This window comes from Macrobrachium rosenbergii, chromosome 26, assembly GCF_040412425.1.
Source record: "Macrobrachium rosenbergii isolate ZJJX-2024 chromosome 26, ASM4041242v1, whole genome shotgun sequence".
In the NCBI taxonomy this organism is placed as follows: domain Eukaryota; kingdom Metazoa; phylum Arthropoda; class Malacostraca; order Decapoda; family Palaemonidae; genus Macrobrachium; species Macrobrachium rosenbergii.
Genome location: NC_089766.1, coordinates 1,918,903 through 1,941,007, shown reverse-complemented (window position 1 = coordinate 1,941,007; position 22,105 = coordinate 1,918,903). Strand labels below are relative to the sequence as shown.

Here is a 22,105-nt window from a genome sequence, read left to right as displayed (position 1 = left end):
TTTCGTTCTCTCTCTTTCTCCGTATTTTTATTCTCCATGCTTTAAAACTTCTGGAAGAGATTATTCTCTCTCTCTCTCTCTCTCTCTCTCTCTCTCTCTCTCTCTCTCTCTCTCTCGAGGAGTGAGCAGTGTATAGAGATACAACGCAATACGTCTGGAGGTCTGAAAATGTTGCGTTTAAATGTGACGTAGATTTGTATACATGTATTTATGTATGCGATTGTGTTGTCTTGGGTGTATAATGTAAATATACAGGTATACATATATAAATAAATAGGACAGATTCAGTTTTTTACACGGATATTTATTGATAAGTTCTGATCGTTCTGTGATACTAACAAAATATTGTCAAATTTATATATATATATATATATATATATATATATATATATATATATATATATATTTATATATGTATCAGTATATATATATATATATATATATATATATATATATATATATGTATATATATATATATATATATATGTATATATATATATATATATATATATATATATATATATATATATATATATATATATATATATATATATATATATATATATATATATATATATATATATATATATATATATATATATATATAACCTTGTAACCTTTCTCACGTCAAAGAAAATATTGGCTGCCGGGTCTCCGAGACATATTTCCAATTCGATATTTTTTCTTTACTTCTCTCGTCGACACTTTTTTTCCTTTTCATGAGAGAGAGAGAGAGAGAGAGTTCGTATAATGAAACGGAAAACCTAAACAAATCATTACCCAATGACGCATGTCGTTATATCAAATTAACACGCAAAATGTAATATCTTTTAATGAACAAATCATCAGGATTGTTGAAGTACATTTCATAAGCAATTTCTGGCGATAGAGTCATTAAAAAAAAGATTCAGTTTGCCTCATTAATCATTTGTCCCAAAATTACAAATTCAGGGGATGAAGCATTACGAATAATAATTGAATAACTGTGAAACCAGGAATTACGTTTGGAAAATAACACCTAATACATCGGAATTACACGGAATTGAATGTATTGTAATTTAGTAAGCAACAGGGTTATGCATGGAGGTAGGTAGTATTATCGTTGATAAATGAGGCAAAAAGAATTATTAACAAGTACTTTCAATTATAAATGACTCAAGATAGAATTATCATTGATAAATGAGGCAAAAAGAATTATTCTCCAGTGCGTTGAATTATAAATGAATCAAGATTGTATTATCATTTGAATTAAAAATGAATCTTTGAATTATAAATGAATATATATCATTGATAAATGAGGGAAAAATAATTATTCTCCAGTGCGTTGAATTATAAATGAATCAAGAATGTATTATCATTGATAAATGAGGCAAAAAGAATTATTAGCAAGTACTTTCAATTATAAATGAATCAGAATAGAATTATCATTAGTAAATGAATATAAAAGAATTATTAACCAGTGAATAAAGATATTATCACTAATAATTGAAGCGAAAAATAATTATTAACCAATGTTCTGAAATGTAAATGAATGAAGACAGTATTATCACTAACAAATGAGGCAAAAAATGAATTATTAGCCAGCGGATTGAATTAAGAGTATAGCACGACATTTTTTTTTTTCTGGGGAAAAATTAGGAAATGACCTTCTGGGCGACTTAAGCCGCACTTAGGGAGGACTTAGGTAGGACTTAGCGCGGGACTTGGGAAAAAAGAAAGTTGGTTCAGATTATTGTTATTATTTTTTTTTTTTTCATCTTTTCTCGGTTGGGTCTTGAGGAGAGGGGGTTAGGGACGGGTAGGGGAGTGGGGAAGGGGAATCTGGGTAGCATGATTATGCATAATTAGATTTCAGAATTGTATATTATATATATATATATATATATATATATATATATATATATATATATATATATATATATATATATATATATATATATATCCTTTCACCCTTCGTATGAGAAAGAAAGTATTACCTCAATTCCGATTAATTATCCATGATTTAAAAAAAAAAACTCCCCTTAATTAGCTAAAGGACGAAGAAGAAGTTGGAGGAAGCGAGAAAATAAGAATAAAAGGGGGAGAAGAGATAAATAATAAATGAACAAGACGGAAATTAGTGGAAATACGGAGTGAGAAAAAAGTTGATAAAGATGGAGAGAAGCATCGGAAGATAATTCAAGTATGGAGGTCTGACCGGGGTCTCTCTCTCTCTCTCTCTCTCTCTCTCTCTCTCTCTCTCTCTCTCTCTCTCTCTCTCTCTGTGAATGATATCCGTAACACAGCAATTATCGCTGTTGTTAGGACAGTAACTTAACCGAGGTTACGAAATGGATAAGTGCTCTTGTCAAAACCCTTAAGCGAAGAGAGAGAAAGAGAGAGACTCTCTCTCTCTCTCTCTCTCTCTCTCTCTCTCTCTCTCTCTCTCTCTCTCTCTCTCTCTCTCAGTCCATTCCCACCATTAAAAATAGTCGTTACAAAAACAAACAGTTAAGAAAAGTAAGGAAATTTCCCACGTGTACTTTCATCCACAAAAAAGAGAAAGTTCTCAAAACAAAAAAAAAGAGAAAGGAAGGAAGGTTAGAATAGAAAGGTTCGTAGTTCAAGGGAAAAAGCTGTAGGTTAGAGAAAATTCTCTCTCTCTCTCTCTCTCTCTCTCTCTCTCTCTCTCTCTCTCTCGAAAGTGTCAGATATAGCTTTGGTTCACTGGTTTGAAGTCTCCACTCTCTCTCTCTCTCTCTCTCTCTCTCTCTCTCTCTCTCTCTCTCTCTCTCTCTCTCTCTCTATATATATATATATATATATATATATATATATATATATATATATATATATATATATATATATTTATATTTAAATATTCATACACATACATAAAACTGTACTTATACATATACATATTCGTGTATATATATATTGTTTGTATATATATTTGTTCAAAACAAAAAATACAGTTTAGTCAGATATATATATATATATTGCAAAACAAAAAGATACAGTTTGCATATAGATATATATATATATATATATATATATATATATATATATATATATATATATATATATATATGGTCATTGTTATATATAATTCCATTCATTTTTCCCTTTATAGTGTAAAACTCGCTTGAATAATTCCATTCCATTGGATCGAAAAGCAAGTTTGAATATTCCCATGAGTTAATTTTTATTTTTTGAATATTCCCACGAGTCCATATTTTATTTTTGCTCTGGAATTTTCGGAATTTATGAATTCCGACGCATGAAATAAATTGTATTCTCTTGCGAATGATAATTAGAATATATTTTTCATGTCGTTTATCCTAATAAAAAAAATGGTGAGGTGTTTTCTATTCTGTGAATTGTTTAGGTTTGTAGTTTGAAATTGTTTGAAGTTGCAAATTGGCAAATTTCATAGATTTTTTCATTTTATTGAAATTATCAGAATAATTTTTTTATTTTTTTATTTATTTTCATTTTTTAGGTTTCTGGAAAAGAAAACTATTGTGCTGGCTTTGCCTTGTCCGTCAGCACTTTTTCTGTCCGCCCTCAGATCTTGAAAACTACTGAGGCTAGAGGGCTGCAAATTAGTTTGTTGATCATCCACCCTCCAGTCATCAAACGTACAAAATTGCAGCCCTCTAGCCCCAGTAGTTTTTATTTTATTTAAGGTTAAAGTTAGTCCTAAACGTGCTTCTGGCAACGATATTGGCCAGGCCACCACCGGGCCCTGGTTAAAATTTCATGGACCGCGGCTCATACAGCATTTACCGAGACCACCGAAAGATAGATCTGTTTTCGGTGGCCTTGATTATACGCTGTACAGAAAACTCGATTGCGCCGAAGGAACTTCGGCGCTTTTTTTACTTGTCATGGTTTGAAAGTGACTGGAGATTTGTAAATTCTGCTTTGTGTTGAGGCCCTCTACTTTGGAGTGGTTTGAGCTATCAGTTTGAGGGCGTTTGAACTCCCCAATTCAACCAATTTTGGTTAGTTTCCGCTTTGTGTGAAATTGTTTGAAGTACCCACATTATATGTTTGACTGAAATGGCATAGTTTGAAATCGTTTGAACTGATATCACGAAACAGTTATAATATATTTGACCTTGAATTGGTCTAGTTTGAACGTGTTTGAACCCTCTTCACGAAACAATTATAATTACCCTTTTTTTTCCCTTTATAGTTTGAAGTTCATTCCCTCAACCTACCTTTAGTTATATCCTCTGTCTGTTCTCAGAGACGTGTTTGATGTTTAGAAGTTTGAGTACCTATTGGTCTCGACAGTTTGAAGTTGTTTGAAACTGTTTGAAACTCCCGTCCTGACGAAACAATTATAATTACCCCTTTTCCCCTTTATAGTTTGAGTACCTCAACCTACCTCTTAATCATATACTCTGCCCTTTCCCCGAAGCGTGTTTGATATTTAGGAGTTTGAAATTGTTTGAAATTTGTTTGAAGTTCCTTCCCCCTTCTCGCTCTGAAGAAGACCTTCAAATGTCGCCTTCCTACGGTCTGGGGCTGTCCCCATAGACGCTACGGTCGGCTAGATAAATTGACACCTGGATACCTTGGGACACCTTACTAATTGAGAGAGAGAGAGAGAGAGAGAGAGAGAGAGAGAGAGAGAGAGAGAGAGAGAGGTACCTGCTATAGTGTGTTGCTATATGGAATCTGCCTGCTGTTGTATATAACTAAAGGCTTTTTTTCTCTCTCTCTCTCTCTCTCTCTCTCTCTCTCTCTCTCTCTCTCTCTCTCTCTCTCTCTCAGCAGAGGGAAAAGAGGAGAGGGATATCTAGGAGATGGTAGGTAAGAAGGAAGGAGAAGAAGAAGTAGTATGCAATATAAACTCTCTCTCTCTCTCTCTCTCTCTCTCTCTCTCTCTCTCTCTCTCTCTCTCTCTCTCTCTCTCTCTCTCTCTGTTACCCATAGAGAGAAAAAGGGGGGAGTGGCAACCAGGAGATAGTAAGAATGTAAAAGAATAAACCCTAAATTATTTCTCTCTCTCTCTCTCTCTCTCTCTCTCTCTCTCTCTCTCTCTCTCTCTCTCTCTCTCTCTCTCTCTCTCTCTTCAGAAGGGGGAAACGACCCCCCCTCCTGCATCTCATTTATAGGTAAATGGGTCCCAGCGGGGTAATTTTCGTTAACCTTTATTGCTGTAGAGTTTCAGCGTTGATTTTTATTACATTAAGGTTTTAATTGTTAATATATATATATATATATATATATATATATATATATAGATATATATATATATATATATATATATATATATATATATATATATATATATATATATATATATATTTACCAATTATAAAATAATGGCATTTTTAGTTTCTGTAAAAGAAAACTATTGCGCCGGGTTTGTGTGTGTATACTTCTGTGTGTATTTGTGTATGTGTATACGTCTGTGTATTTGTGAGTGAATCCTTCTGTGTATGCATACGTCTATGTGTGTTTGTGTATGTGAATACTTGTGTGTGTATTTGTGTGTGAATACATCTACGTGTATTTGCGTATGTGAATACTTCTATGTGTATTTGTGACTATACTTACGTCTATGTGTATTTGTGTATGTGTGTACTTTGTGTGTGTATGGGTATACTTCTGTGTATCTTTGTATGATGATCTCTTCCCAGATACCTTAAGAGATACGTAGACAGTTCCACAGTTACAGCTAGGAACTTCCCTTCGGGCAGACATACAAAACTTATATACATAATTCTTTATATTTTTTCTCTATGGAATCCGAACAACATTTTCTATTCCCCTTAAGGCCCCCTAAGGGGAGCTCCCCTTATCCCCAAGGGGACCTTTGCTATAGAGACCAAGTGAGATTCCTTGAAAAGGTGAAATAAAAAAAAAAGGTAAAAAAAAGAAGCAAGGTTTATATTCCATGGGAATTTCTATCTCCCATCCCCCCTCAGGCTATCAAGTTCTCCCTTTTTTTTTAGATTTTGAATGAGAGAGAGAGAGAGAGAGAGAGAGAGAGAGAGAGAGAGAGAGAGAGAGAGAGAGAGAGAGAGAGAGAGAGAGAGCAGAGGTTGTATTTGAGAAGGGTTTGTGTTCTGATTTTGGGAAATGTCGATTGTATTTTATATATATATATATATATATATATATATATATATATATATATATATATATATATATATATATATATATATATATATATATATATATATATATATATGTGTGTGTGTGTGTGTGTGTGTGTGTGTGAGAGAGAGAGAGAGAGAGAGAGAGAGAGAGAGAGAGAGAGAGGAGTATCTTGTGTTTTTAATTTGGCAGAGGTTGGCGTATTAAAAAATATATATATATGTATAGATATACATATATGTATATATGTAGACACATATATATGTGTGTGCGCACGCGCGTGTGTGCATATGCGTGCGTATGCAGACATACAGAATAAATGAACTGAAAAATGTATTTCTACCTGCGGTGGATGGAGCCTCACGCGTAAATTGAATTTGGTAAATCTAGGAAAACGAATGAAAAATAGTCTGTCGCCGTCTGGTGCTGGATATACACACACCCCGCTGTATATATAAGGAAGGAAGAGAGAGAGAGAGAGAGAGAGAGAGAGAGAGAGAGAGAGAGAGAGAGAGAGAGAGAGAGAGAGAGAGAGAGAGAGAGAGAGAGAGAGAGGATATCTTGCCTAGGATGCTCTCCCAGTATGTAAATTCAGGATTTGGAGATTTCGAGAATTTTGTTCGGTTATAGAGTTGGATTCTGAAGAAGAAGAAGAAGATTGTGCGTTCATGCGGGCGCGCAGACTCACAAACAAACAAACACACACACATACACAGACGAGAGAGAGAGAGAGAGAGAGAGAGAGAGAGAGAGAAAGCAACCATGAAAACATTCTATGTCACTCTATAATATTATGACAAAATAAAAGTATGGTGTACCTGTGTATGTTTGTGTGTCTATGTGTGTGTGTGTGTGTGAGAGAGAGAGAGAGAGAGAGAGAGAGAGAGAGAGAGAGAGAGAGAGAGAGAGCCAGGCTTTTGATCATGAACGTGCAAATGGCGCAATTTCTGTGTATCCTTTGAACTTGGGAATATTCTGTTATAAAGGCCTTTCCGTTTGCCATGTGAATGCAAAGTGGTTGGAAAAGTTATTATTATTATTATTATTATTATTATTATTATTATTATTATTATTATTATTATTATTATTATTATTTACTTTCGTGTCTATTATTCTTTGTGGTGTGGCTATTACCCTAGGTATTTAATATCACCATTATTATTATTATTATTATTATTATTATGTTTCCAGTTCTCCTGTTATTCTTATTCTCTATGTATCTTCATTTTCCTTTCCTTCTTTCTTTATGTATCCTTTGTCCCGTTTTCTCTTGTTCTCTATTTATCTCCAGTTCCCTTTCTCCTCATTCTTGATGTATCTCCAGTGCTTGTTTCTCTCATTCTTTATGTATCCCCAGTTCATTCTTCCGCCTCATTCTTTATGTATCTTAGGTTATCTTTCGCCTCATTTATCTTCAGTTTATGTTTTCCACATTCTTTATGTATCTCCGGTTCATGTTTGCCTCATTATGTATCTTCAGTTCCCTCTCCCCTCATTCTTTATGTATCCCATTCCTTCTGTTTATCCTCACTCATAGACTGGGGACCATTATTATGTATCTTTAGTTTTGTTTCCCCTCATTCTTTATGTATCTCCAGTTCCCTTTCCCCTCATTCTTTATATATCTCCATTCCTTCTGTTTATCCTCACTCATAGACTGGGGATCCTTATTATGTATCTTTAGTTTTGTTTTGGTTCCCTCATTCTTTATGTATCTCCAGTTCCCTTTCCCCTCATTCTTTGTGTATCTTCATTCCCTGTCTCCCCTCACTCATAGACTGGGCCATTATTATGTATCTTTAGGTTTGTTTCCCCTCATTCTTTATGTATCTCCAGTTCCCTTTCCTCTCGTATCTTATGTATCTCCATTCCTTCTGTCTCCCCTCATTCATAATTGGCAGGTTAAACCAATCCCATAGACTGGGTGCCCTCAAGGTAGACAACTTCTTAAAGATTGGAACTAACTCGAGGCTCACCTTTGAACTCAAAACCGCCCCTTAATTGGGTAAAGTTAAGACGAATCTCTCTCTCTCTCTCTCTCTCTCTCTCTCTCTCTCTCTCTCTCTCTCTCTCTCTCTCTCTCCGTATCTGTCTCAGGTTTCGTCCCTGGAGGGGGAATGGAAGACCGACTGACTGACAGACAAACATACAGATAGAGAAAGTTCGGTTCGTGTCTTCGGGGAACGAAAATATTTAGAGTTTGGAAATTTGCAGATTGTGTGGGTTGTGGAGAGAGAGAGAGAGAGAGAGAGAGAGAGAGAGAGAGAGAGAGAGAGAGAGAGAGAGAGAGAGAGCTAACAACTAGTCGAGAAGAAGAAATGAATTTTAATGACACACATTAGTAGTTATTCATTAGAATTTTGCCATTTTCCTTAAGTATAGAGAGAGAGAGAGAGAGAGAGAGAGAGAGAGAGAGAGAGAGAGAGAGAGAGAGAGAGAGAGAGAGAGAGAGCTAACAACTGGTCGAGAAGGAGAAGAAATGAATTTTAATGACACACATTAATAGTAAATTCATTAGAATTTTGCCATTTTCCCTTAAGTAGAGAGAGAGAGAGAGAGAGACTGACTGACTGATTCAGGTGACAGAAAGATTGATTTCGCTTAAGGTGAGAGAGAGAGAGAGACTGACTGACTGACTGACTGACTGATTCAGGTGACAGAAAGATTGATTCTGCTTAAGGTGAGAGAGAGAGAGAGAGAGAGAGAGAGAGAGAGAGAGAGAGAGAGAGAGAGAGAGAGAGAGAAGAGAAATTGATTTAAATTCGAAGTCCTTCTTCCTACCTGTGCTGGGATTCTGAGGGCGGTGGTGCAGAAAGGTGTAAATACAGCCAGGTGTTGAAGGTTAAAGCTCCGCCTTGTGTGAGACCGACGGCTGCTGGGAGTTGCTAGGTGTTTGCGTGAGTGTGCGCACGCAATATCCGCGCGCGCGCGTGTGTGTGCGTGTGTGTGTGCGTGGCGTGGGATAAGTTGCATCTGCTTTAGAAATTGCAAGAGCATGACATGAATAGCAAGAGATATGTTTTGGTTATTTTAGTTAGGATTAAATCGATGTATGTGAGGAATGTATGAAATATGTAGGAGAGATGTATAAAACATGTATGAGACGTGTGTGAAGCATGTATGCAACATGTATGAAATATGTATGCAACTTGTTTTGGATATTTTCGAATCAGGATTAAATTTATGTATATGAGGAATGTATGAGAAATGTAAAAACGTATGAGACAAGTTTGAAAAATGTATGCAACATGTATGATATAAGTGAAACATGTTTGAAACATGTATACAATTTGTCCTGTGAATATTTGAGTGAATCATGTGACTCTTTAATGAAAATAATAGCATTACTCTTAAAGAGTAATGTAATTTTTGAAGAGGAAACATGTATGAGACATGTTTGAGCCGTGCAAAACTTGTATGAGACATGTATGAGACAGATCAGAAACATGTAAGAGACATGTATGTAACAAGTCCTGTCCATATTTGAATGAATCATGTGAATCCTAATAATAATAATAATAATAATAAGAAATGTATTATTTCTACATAAAATGTTTAGTCTGTTGATGCTCCTAATGTTTTTGTATAACATTTAGGCAAACTGGCAACTCTATGGATAACCCTGGTTGCCAATTCACTAGTTCCCCCTTTCGCAAATCCCTATCCCCTACCGCCCTCCCCTCCCCTTAGAGGTGTACTTCACCCCCTCCCCCCCTTTCCCAAATCCCTATCCCATCCCAGGATGATCAAGGCCAGCCGTGCTCAAAGGAGGGTAATGGGATTTGAGAGAGAGAGAGAGAGAGAGAGAGAGAGAGAGAGAGAGAGAGAGAGAGAGAGAGAGAGAGAGAGAGAGAGTCCAGTTAGGTAGCAAAATTGGCAGAGTGTAAAGTTAGAACGTAATTATGACTGAGAGATGGAAGTTCAAAACTCAGCAGGAGAGAGAGAGAGAGAGAGAGAGAGAGAGAGAGAGAGAGAGAGAGAGAGAGAGAGAGAGAGAGAGAATCGTAGCTTCAAATGTAAATGATTTTGACTCAGAACTTTATAAAAAAAAATGTATGTGGGGTAAACAGTATTAGTGAAAAGCCAGGGTAATAATTTTATACACAGGACCCGACTGACGAATTACGGTTTGGTATTGTTATTATTATTATTATTATTATTATTATTATTATTATTATTATTATTATTATTATTATTATTGTGGTTGTTGTTGTTACTATATTATTATTCGGTAATTGGTCCAGAATGTTTGTACTTTTATTGATACATATACATATATAAATTTCTGACTCACATCAGGATCGAACCCAGGTCTTTCAATTGAAAGACAAGACTGCTACCAACCAGGCCACACAATTTGGCAGCGGTCGTGTCTGTCAATTGAAAGACCTGCGTTCGATCCTGGTGTGAGTCAGAAATTTATTTCTGTTCCACACATGATTGTTGATTATTCACACACATATATTGATTATTATATATATATATATATATATATATATATATATATATATGTGTGTGTGTGTGTGTGTGTGTGTGTGTGTGTGTGTTATTGCTTGCATGGATATAATTACACAAGCACAGCCAACAAAAATAGTTATTTTTTTACCTTCCTAACGCAGACACAATCATCGACAATAATACAGTTATTACAGGAACAGTGTTTATGGAATTACCAGAAACCCTTTGAAACCTCGCAAAAAAGAACAATTTTTAACAAATAATGTTAAGCTCATCTGCGGCCTAATTGTGCATTGTACTTATTTTTGTAGTTACGGGTTATTGATAAAGCTAATGGTATTGGTAATGATAATAATTGCATATCCAAGCCTCGTCACGCACCAGTGCGTTTGAACCTTTTTTTTCGCGTTGTCAACAACGTTTGGGGGACGAACGTTTTTTCGAGGGACGGACTTTTGTTGGGGGGACAAACGTTTTTTTGGTGGATAAACTTCTTTTAGGACACTTTTTTTGGGGGAAAAACTTTTTTTGGGGACCAACTTTTTTGGGGAAAACGTTTTTTGGGGGGACAAGCTTTTTTAGGGGACAAACTTTTAGGGGGACACTTTTTTTTCGGGAACAAACTTTTTTGGGGACAATTTTTTGGGGAACCCTTTTTTGGGGGGGACAAACTCTTTTGGGCGAACAAACGTTTTTTCGAGGTATGATATTTGGTCGTAGATGGGAAATGTTTATGTAAAATGTTTTTGTGTGTTGTGAATGTTGTAGGGATGATATATGTGTGTGGGAATTGTGTTTAGTTGAGTTATAAAAATAATTGTTAAATTGGAGGGCGATTTGCAAAGTTGCCAATGTATAACTATTGATGCTGTCACTTTCAAAGGGTATATATATATATATATATATATATATATATATATATATATATATATATATATATATATATATATATATATATATATATATCAAGGTTTTTAACCAATTGTCAACATTTATCAGAGTTATTTTTAAAGGTTTTAGATTTTTAATCGTTGAGATTTTTTGACCCTGGATACGTAAGGAAAATCCCCCAATTTCATTCTCTCTCTCTCTCTCTCTCTCTCTCTCTCTCTCTCTCTCTCTCTCTCTCTCTCTCTCTCTCTCTCTCTCTCGAGCTGAGTTTTTGAACTTCCATATCTTAGTCATAATTACGTTCTAACTTTACACTCTGCCAGTTTAACTAAATTCTCTCTCTCTCTCTCTCTCTCTCTCTCTCTCTCTCTCTCTCTCTCTCTCTCTCTCTGTTGTAAGAAAACCACATCTGCAGCTCGCACCAGTATTGTGAGGTCAGCCTCAAGATTGTATGTCGAGGGCCAATAACACGGACAATTTACGTCTCTCTCTCTCTCTCTCTCTCTCTCTCTCTCTCTCTCTCTCTCTCTCTCTCTCTCTCTCTCTCTCATACACGTTTTATGAAAATCTTCTTTTGAAGTGAAAGGCAATATCCCTGACGACATAACGCGTTCAAATTCTCATTTGACAATGTTTCACTCTTTATTTTAAAGCTTTATTTTTTTCTTTAATTTTTTTTTTTGCCGTCGCAGTCCTACTTTAATTGGACGAGGGTAGGCCTATAGGTCTGTTGGCCCAGTGGGCTAAGCCTACTGTGAAAATTTAGGAGGAAAGGAAATGATATAGACGGATAGAAATAGGAGATTGATCGAATCATAAACTATTGTGAACAGGTTGCAGTGTGTGAAGCTTAAAAGGTATTCTTTGTAGTAAACTATTCTAAGGTATTATGGGATAGTCTGTTGAAGCGTTCACAAACTAGTTGGTTTTCTGTAAATGGAAACTATTGTAAACTACTGAGGCTAGAGGGCTGCAAATTGGTATGTTGATCATCCACCCTCCAGTCATCAATAATACCAAATTGCAGCCGTCTAGCCTTAGTAGTTTTTATTTTATTCAAGGTTAAAGTTTAGCCATAATCGTGCTCCTGGCAGCGATATAGGATTGGCCACCACCGGTCCGTGGTTAAAGTTTCATGGGCCGATGCTCATACAGCCACCGAAAGATGGATCTGTTTTCGGTGGCCTTGATTATACGCTGTAGCAGCTGTACAGAAAACTCGGTTGCGCCGAAGGAATTTCGGCGCATTATTTGCTTGTTTTATTTTGTAATGTTCAAAGCACTGGAATTAAATTACTTGTTGTTATGTGAACTGACTTATTGCTAGGGTAATATTACAGTATACTGTTTTGTAGTTTGAGAACTAATGGTATGTTATGCTGTGTGTTATGTAAGGGAAAATGATCACTTGCACAGTTATTCTGTTTATCAGTACAGTTCATAACAAGATCTCATTTAAACAGGATGGCATCTAATGGAGATTTTTATTAAGAAAAGTTACAAGATTTCAAGGACTTTCTGCCCTCATTGTCTGGTAGCCGTAAAAAACGGCTACCAGACGATGAGGGCAGAAAGTCCTTGAAAGCTTGTTACTTTTTGGAATTAAAATCTCTGCTAGGCATTATTGTGTTTAAATGAGGTCTTGTTATTAATATATGTGTATATATATATCTATACTTATTTGTGTATTATGTATACATATTGTCAATTGCATTTAAAGATAATATATACAAGAAATCAAATTCATTCCTTTTCCAAGTACTGCCAAACTTGTTACGTGTCTCTGGGAATGTTTACGACCTGAGGCCATTTGGTCTGTCAGTCTCAGCAATAACTGTGTAACTTTGGTCCGGGTATTGCCATGTGATTGCCCTCCCCCTCCCCTCCCCCTCCCCCCAAAACATCTAGCCGAGAGAAGTTCATTAAATTATTGTTGTTGCGTGCGCGCCCTTCAGAAGTTCCTTGTGGGGGGGGCGGTGGGAATACAGCACCTTCATGAACAGAGGTCGTAAGCTTCCTCGTATGTGTGTTATGCTCGTGTGTTTGTTTGGTGACTTTAGACTGTGTCTCAAGACATGTTTTTGTCTTTTAATATGTCATATATTTAGTCTAAGTTTATGAAACGTGTCTATTTTTGTGGTTAATGTATTTTATGTCTGTAGAATACTGATTATCTTTTCGTAGCAACATAAATATAGTGAATATTATCTTTTCATGGAATCGTAATACTCTTGTTATCAAACGAAACTGCAAGAAACTAATAGTTGTGTTATGTTATTATTATTGATGATATGGTTGACAGCCCAATTATGCATATGTAAGACTTGTTGTAGTGTTTATAACATCAGTAAAGACATGTTGAGTTTATTGTGTCTTACAAAAGTTGACTGTGTTTGTTTAAAGGAATTTTCAATTTATTCTATATTACAAGACATGTCACTGTTTGTGAAATCAGGAATTATGACAAGACATGTCACTGTTTGTGAAATCGGAAATTATTACAATTCATGTCACTGTTTGTTTGTGAAATCAGAAAGTATTACAATTCATGTCACTGTTCGTTTGTGAAATCAGAAAGTATTACAATTCATGTCACTGTTCGTTTGTGAAATCAGAAATTATTACAAGATATGTCACTGTTTGTTTGTGACATCAGAAATCACTGTGAGGGGTTGTGTATGTCTTGTGGATATTTTAAATAGGTAAGAAGTCCCTTTCTCCACGCCCCCGAGGAACGTGTATCTTATAGAATTCAGGAATTGCAGAGAAATGTGAAGGAATACAGCGGAATTGCTGTATCTAATTCATTACAGTTGTCAGAGCTAGGTTTCACCGTCTTCAAAGTAGGAGAATTAATAAGAAAAACATTTTTAAAAATGCAAAGAATTCATCGCATCTTTTCTCTTGGTGTTGGAAGGACCAGCAGGCCTTATTGGGGGCTCCGCCCCCCAATAAAGAGGAGAATTAGTAAGTAAAAAACAAAATTATTGAGGAAAAGCAAATAAAGAAATACACTGTCAAGAATTCACCGCATCTTTTCCCGTGATGTTAGAAGGGCGTGCTGGCCTTATTGGGGATCCCCGCCCCCCCAGCACCCCACCCTCCCCGGGAGAAAAAAAAAAAAAAAACACGAATCAAACACGTCTCGACCCAGCCGTCAGAATTCCGAAATTCTCATGATTAATTCGAATCAATCAATCGTTTTGGCCGGGGCTTAAACCTACCCTTCGCAATATCCGCGAAATGGAATTCATTACCAGCAAACAAGCAAATGACCCGATTACCTGCATGATAGACCTCTCTCTCTCTCTCTCTCTCTCTCTCTCTCTCTCTCTCTCTCTCTCTCTCTCTCTCTCTCTCTTCCCTTTCCTCGTCTTCTCCTCCTCTTCCTAATCCAATCTTCCGTACCCTCTCTCTCTCTCTCTCTCTCTCTCTCTCTCTCTCTCTCTCTCTCTCTCTCCTCCTCTCCTCCTCCTCCTCCTCCTCCTCCTCCTCCTCCTCCTCCTCCCTCCTAATCTACTCTCCTCTTCTTCTCCCTCTCACTCCTCACTCTCCATCTCCCCTCATCCACCTCCTCCTTCTCCTCTCCCCTAATCCACTCTCCCTCTTCTCTCCTCCTCCTCCTCCTCCTCCTCCCCCCCCTCCCTCCCCAATCCAGTCTTCTTCCTCTCACTCTCCCTCTCTTCCTCCTGCAGCTTTACCCTGCCTAATGCCTAAGACAGTTTATTCCCCGACGTAAATACTGGAGTTTATTGGAGGTAACTTTTGATGCGCCAAATCTCTGTGCTAATGATGAGACCACTGTTTTATACTCTCAATCGTCCTTCTCATCACAGGAAGACTGTTATTGATAGTGACGGTAATGGTGATTGTATTCACCATGAAATGGGCGTTTTCGATGCTTTACATTAGTCGTCAAACTCAAGAACATTTGATGTTTGTTGATAATGATATCAATTAACATTTTTTAAAACGTCGATAAAGATTTTATGCGACTGAATATTCCCAAAACCCAAGCGATTAAACCTTAAATGATTGGCTCCCCCCAACATCCTTTTCCTCCCTCCCCCCCAAAAAAAGGATGGAGTATTTTTATTCAAGCAAGTAACGACCATTAAAAAAAAAAACTAGAAAACTCCTCGAAGCGAAATTTCAACTTTAAGTTAACAAGAAACCCGGTTATAATGCATGAGTTGGCGCCAACGTGCAGAAATGAACTTTTAATTGAGATCGAGGTAGCAGTAGCATCCTGGAAGGGCGGGGGGAGGGTTAAGGACCCCTTTCCCCCCTCCATCCTTCCAGAGGGTTGGATGGAAAAATGAAGGAGGAGGAGGAGGAGGAGGACTGCGGAAGGATTTCATCACAGGAGTGTGTGTGTGTGTACAGGATCTCGGAAATTGGAGTCCATGTCTGCAGAGCGCGAGAGGGACGGGAGTGAAAAGGAATTGGAGTAATGACGAGTTTTGGAGGTGGCAGGAATCATGGAATTCCCTTCGGAGGAGAAAGAGAGATGTCAGTCAGTGACTGGAACTGAGGAGGTATGAAAGACGCGGACCACAGAATCCAGGAAGAAAATGGTACCAGCGAAAGACCCTGGATGGCTGGAAATTGATGGTGCCAGCCAAAGACCTCAGAATGCTAGACGACTGACAGTACCAGCCGTAGACCCTGGAGTGCTGGAAGATTGACAGTACCAGCCAAAGACCCTGGAGTGCTGGAAATTAATGGTACCAGCCAAAAACCCTGGAATGCTGGAAAATGTTGATAACAGCCAAAGACCCTGGAATGTTGGAAGGTTGGTGATATCAACAAAACACCTCAGAATGCTGGAAATTAATGGTACCAGCCAAAAACCCTGGAGTGCTGGAAAGTTAATGGTACCAGCCAAAGACCTTGGAGTGCTGGAAGATTTATGGCACCAACCAAAGACCTCATAATCCTGGAAGGTTGATGGTACCAACCGAAGGCCCCGGAATGCTGGAAGATAAATGATACCAATCAAAGACCCTGGAATGCTGGAAGATTGATGATACCAGTTAAATATCCAGGAATGCTTTAAGATTAATAATACCAGCCAAAGACCCTGGAATGCTAGAAGATTAATGGTACCAATCAAAGACCCTGGAGTGCTGGAAGATTGATGGTACCAACCAAAGACCTCATAATCCTGGAAGGTTGATGGTACCAGCCGAAGACCGTGGAATGCTGGAAGGTTAATGATACCAATCAAAGACCCTGGAGTGCTGGAAGATTGATGGCACCAACCAAAGACCTGATAGTCCTGGAAGGTTGATGGTACCAGCCAAAGACCCTGGAATGCTGGAAGATTTGATGGACTCTGGAGTGCTGGAAGATTGGGCACCAACCAAAGACCTGATAAATGGTACCAGCCAAAGACCCTGGAATGCTGGAAGATTAATGATACCAGCCAAAGACTCTGGAGTGCTGGAAGATTGATGGTACCAACCAAAGACCTGATAGTCCTGGAAGGTTGATGGTGCCAGCCGAAGACCCTGGAATGCTGCAAGTAAATGATACAATCCAAAGACTCCCAAGTGCTGGGAGTCTGACGGTACCCTCCCAAAGACCGCAGAATCCTGGAATAGATACGGTCTCAGCAAGGACCTGGAGATGCAGGATGCGACAAACGTTACGGCGGATGCGTCTCTCCTCATTTGCATAATCGAAGGATCTGCTAATTAAGCCCCACATCTTCGCCTTTGAGAATGAGAGGAGATTAAACAGTGGATGGAACACTTCATTTTCTATTTTATTTTAATGAGTTGTAGAAGCGAAGACGGCTGGTGCTTTCCGTTACTTCCAACTGCATATTAATTAGGCCTTAATGGAATATTAAGATGAGGCGAACCGAAAATATTTTTATTATTATTATTATTATTATTATTATTATTATTATTATTATTATTATTATTATTATTTTGGGAATTGGCATACATTACTTTCGCCAAAATTAATGCTAACATTAATAGAGAGTTGTTTTGTGTTGTATTCATAATATAACTTTATTTTGTGTTATAGTTACCATAATATAATTTTATCAAATTATGGTAACTGTAATTTTATAATTGCCAGATGTAATTTTGTTACGTTATGGTAATTATAATTTTATAACTACAACAATGTAATTTTAATTGTAATTTTATTTTGCCTTTTAAAATCAGGCAGCATGAATTATATTCTAAATTAGATATTTAGAATTATGTAACAAAAATAATTATATATACGGATTACATTAGAGTCCTCAAATTTTGTTTAAATCATATAAAAAAAAACTTATATTTAGTTCCATTTGGAAAAAAACAGCACCCCAATTATTCTTAATTATAAAAAGAATTTATTGTGTTTCGTTAATTTAAAAAAAAACTTCAAGACCAAACTGAATGTTTTTTGTGAGTATTTTTTTTTTGTGGCGATGTATTTATTGTCGTGTGCTTTTGTGTAATTGTGTAAAGTATTGTTGTTGTTGTATTGGTTGTGGAATGACAGCTTTGGAAGTTGTGTGGTTTCTCTCTCTCTCTCTCTCTCTCTCTCTCTCTCTCTCTCTCTCTCTCTCTCTCTCTCTCTCTCTGTTGTGCTTTTGTGTACGCTTTATGTTGTTTACCTGTAATTGTAAGGAAAGCTGCTTTTGCAAAACGCTCTCTCTCTCTCTCTCTCTCTCTCTCTCTCTCTCTCTCTCTCTCTCTCTCTCTCTCTCTCTCTCTCTCTCTCTGTCAATCACATTTGCTTAATGCATTTACTTATTGTGTATAAGATAAGGTAGCTATGCAAATTCCTCTCTCTCTCTCTCTCTCTCTCTCTCTCTCTCTCTCTCTCTCTCTCTCAATAACATTGCTTAATGCATTTACTTGTTGTGTATAAAGTAAGGTATCTATGCAAATTCCTCTCTCTCTCTCTCTCTCTCTCTCTCTCTCTCTCTCTCTCTCTCTCTCTCTCTCTCTCTCTCTCTCTCTCTCTCTCTCTCAGTCACATTTGCTTATAGTGTGTGTATACTTGTTAACTGTGTATAAAGTAAGGTAGCTATGCAAAATTCTCTCTCTCTCTCTCTCTCTCTCTCTCTCTCTCTCTCTCTCTCTCTCTCTCTCTCTCTCTCTCTCTCTCTCCCTGCGGCTGCTAATGTATTCACTGAGCTAATTGTGCCTTGTAAAAGTGTCTTGTTAACTGGCAGTTTCCCTTTTTTAATTCGCTTTATTTTCTCTATTTTAATTCTCTCTTATTTACTGAACTTTAAAGCGATTGTTCTTCGTTTTGTGATGTGTTGGGAAATACGTATTTGTGTATATTTATGTATGTTAGTGAATATTATGGATGTTTTTTTATGTTTGTGCATATTTATATATGGCTAGTTAGTGCTGAGAATGTTTTATTTTATTTTATTTATTTTGTGTTGTTTGGTTGTTTATGTTTGAGTATATTTGTATTGAGATGTGTTTCTGTCATATATATATATATATATATATATATATATATATATATATATATATATATATATATATATATATATATATATATATATGTGTGTTATATATGTTTATGTATGTATATGTATATATATGAATATATATTTTATATTTATATATATATATACTGTATATATATATTGTATATATATATGTATATATATATATATATATATATATATATATATATATATATATATACATATATGTATATATATGTGTGTATTTATATTATATTTATATGTATAGACAAAAATTATTCAATTAAATAAAACTATATATAAAACCTGTTCCCCCCCCTCCTCCTCCTCCTCCTCCTCCTCCTCCTCCTCCTCCTCCTCCTCCTCCTCCTCCTCCAATCAGAGTCGAAGCTTTTAAATGATTTCTCCTCCCCATTCAGTAATTCGCCAATCACTCCCAAGTCACGACGGTCGAATCCCAATTGATTCGAGAAGCGACAGACGTCTCTTAGCTTATTTCTCGACGGCCGATTTGCGAGAAAAAATGGGATATAGATTTTGTATTTTTTTTTTTCTTTTGTAGAATGCAACTGAGGAGGAATTTTTTTATTGTTTTAGTATTTGTTTTTAATTGTTAAAAATTGTTAAATTCATATTTAATTGTTGAATTATCCTGTGATTGTGTGTTTGTGTTTGTTCGTCTGCATGTATGGTCGATGTGTTTGTTTGTGGTTGCGATAAAATAAATATATATATATATATATATATATATATATATATATATATATATATATATATATATATATATATATATATATATATATATATATATATATATATATATATATATATGTAAGTAATTTTTTCTTTACTTTCATTTTTAGGGGGGTTGAAATATCGCCCCCTCCCCCCTCATATTAAAGAAAAAAAAACCTCTGTAATGCTTTTGGGCGGAATTGGTGACTGAGATTTTTTAAATTTTTTTTCTCGAAATCTAAAAAAACTTTCGCCGGGATCTTAAACCATTCTGGACAAACTTACATAGGTTAAAGAAAAAAAAAACTCTTGACTTGACACACCTGAGGTTTTTTTTTTTTCCTCGGTCATGCGATATAAGAGGAGGTTTTTATTTGTTGGTTTTTATTGAATTGTATATTTTGTGGAAATATTTTTTTGTGTAAGGCATGTATTTTGGTGTTAATATCGGTGATTGTGTGTTTAGTTTAAAATTATATTTGTTCTCTCTCTCTCTCTCTCTCTCTCTCTCTCTCTCTCTCTCTCTCTCTCTCTCTCTCTCTCTCTCTCTTTATGCTAGCATGTCTTTTTGGTGTTGATATTTGTGATTGTCAGTTTAGTTCAAAATTGTATTTATTCTCTCTCTCTCTCTCTCTCTCTCTCTCTCTCTCTCTCTCTCTCTCTCTCTCTCTCTCTCTCTCTCTCTCTCTTTGTGCCTCCTTATCATCATCTTTCTTTCTATATCTGTATTTATCCGTCTATCTGTTTACATTTTTTGTAGGTCACTGGCTTAGAATTGCAGGAAAGAGAGAGAGAGAGAGAGAGAGAGAGAGAGAGAGAGAGAAGTTATTTGAGTAATATTAGTCTTTATCTTAGAAGAATTAATATTTGTTATAGAGGAAGATTTAGTGATTGATTGAGACAGGTAACTGGCGTTACATTTACATGATATAGATAAAAAAAGATAGGTTTTGCAAATGAATGTGAATTATGATGTCTAGTGTATGATGAATGTGTGTGATAAATGATGTATAATGAATAAATATCATTATACATTTTCTAAAAAATGTGAATTATAATGTCAGGTATTTGACGAATGTATGACAAAATTATGTACAATGAATAAGTGTCATTATACATTTTGTTAACAAATGTGAATTAATATCAAATGTATGATGATGACAATGATGTATAATGAATGAATGGTCATGAAGTATAATACATACAGTAGGTTCTGTAGCTTACGGTAGAGGCCGACGGGAGTGGAGTCCTAATAAACTTATTTAACCTGAAGCGGTAGGATAATTTAAACTCTTGAAAATAGGAAGCTTATAGGAATCAGGACTTGTGGATACATATAGGATACATACTCGTTTAGGATACAGTTAAGATATATACTCTGATAGGATACATCTAGGATACATATTTGTATAGGATACATCTAGGATACAATTAGAATACATTTAGGATACAATTAGGATACATACTCGTATAGGATACAGCTATGATACATTTAGGACACATACTCATGTATGATACATTTAGGATACATACTCGTATAGGATACACCAAAGATACATTTAGGATACATCTAAGATGCATTTAGGATACATCTAGGAAATTGCGCTCCCGTAATTCCTCTCTTTCAGGAACGACGAAGGAGGAGGCAGGAGAAAATCGAAAAAAAAAGAAAGTAAATAGGAAAAGGAGAAATAGAAAGGAGAAATAAATAAATAAAAGGGACGGTGTGTTCTTTCACTTTCTTCAGTATCCTCTAGTAAACTTCAAAAGGACTTCTTGAAAGATGGCCTCCTTCACCATCCCCCATCAAAGAGGTCCTTGATGTGTGTGTGGGGGGGGGGGTGGGGGTGGGGAGAAAGGAAGGATGTTCCTTTGATCTGGGAGATATATTCTTTTTCGTGGGATCTGAATGGCTAGTAGGATGCGTAGGATTCATACACGCACACACACATATACAGTATATATATAATTTGTGTATTTATACATATACAAGTATATGTATAAATACATATATACAGTATGTATGTGTATATATACATACACAATTTCCACACATATACATACACATATATACACTTTCATTACATATATACATACATACATGCATAAACTTCACGTATACATACTATACATATATATTTTCATACATACATCATACATACATATATACATATATTCACTTACAATTTACACACTTTTTAAGACAACCAATTAAGTGATAATTTCATTTATTTAGAACACCTGTAAATGAGAAACTCAAGTTACTTATATTTTTATTTATTTTATATTTTATTTGTAAATTTTGTAAGAGATCCTAAAGAAAAATTAAGCATCTTTTTGTTACTAATATTTTTGTCCAGAAATTCAGATCGAGGTTAGTTTGTGTTGTTTGTGGTCGAAAACGTTTGTTTCTGAGTCTGTTGGAAACGTTTGAGTGTCGATATGTCTTCAAGTTGGATTTTTTTT

The 22,105-nt window shown here is 35.9% G+C and overlaps 1 protein-coding gene across 1 annotated transcript in view; it reads left to right on the top strand.

The window, feature by feature from the left end:
• Positions 1–22,105, top strand: part of LOC136852679 (multiple PDZ domain protein-like) — a 1,083,224-nt gene that overhangs the window by 618,526 nt on the left and 442,593 nt on the right.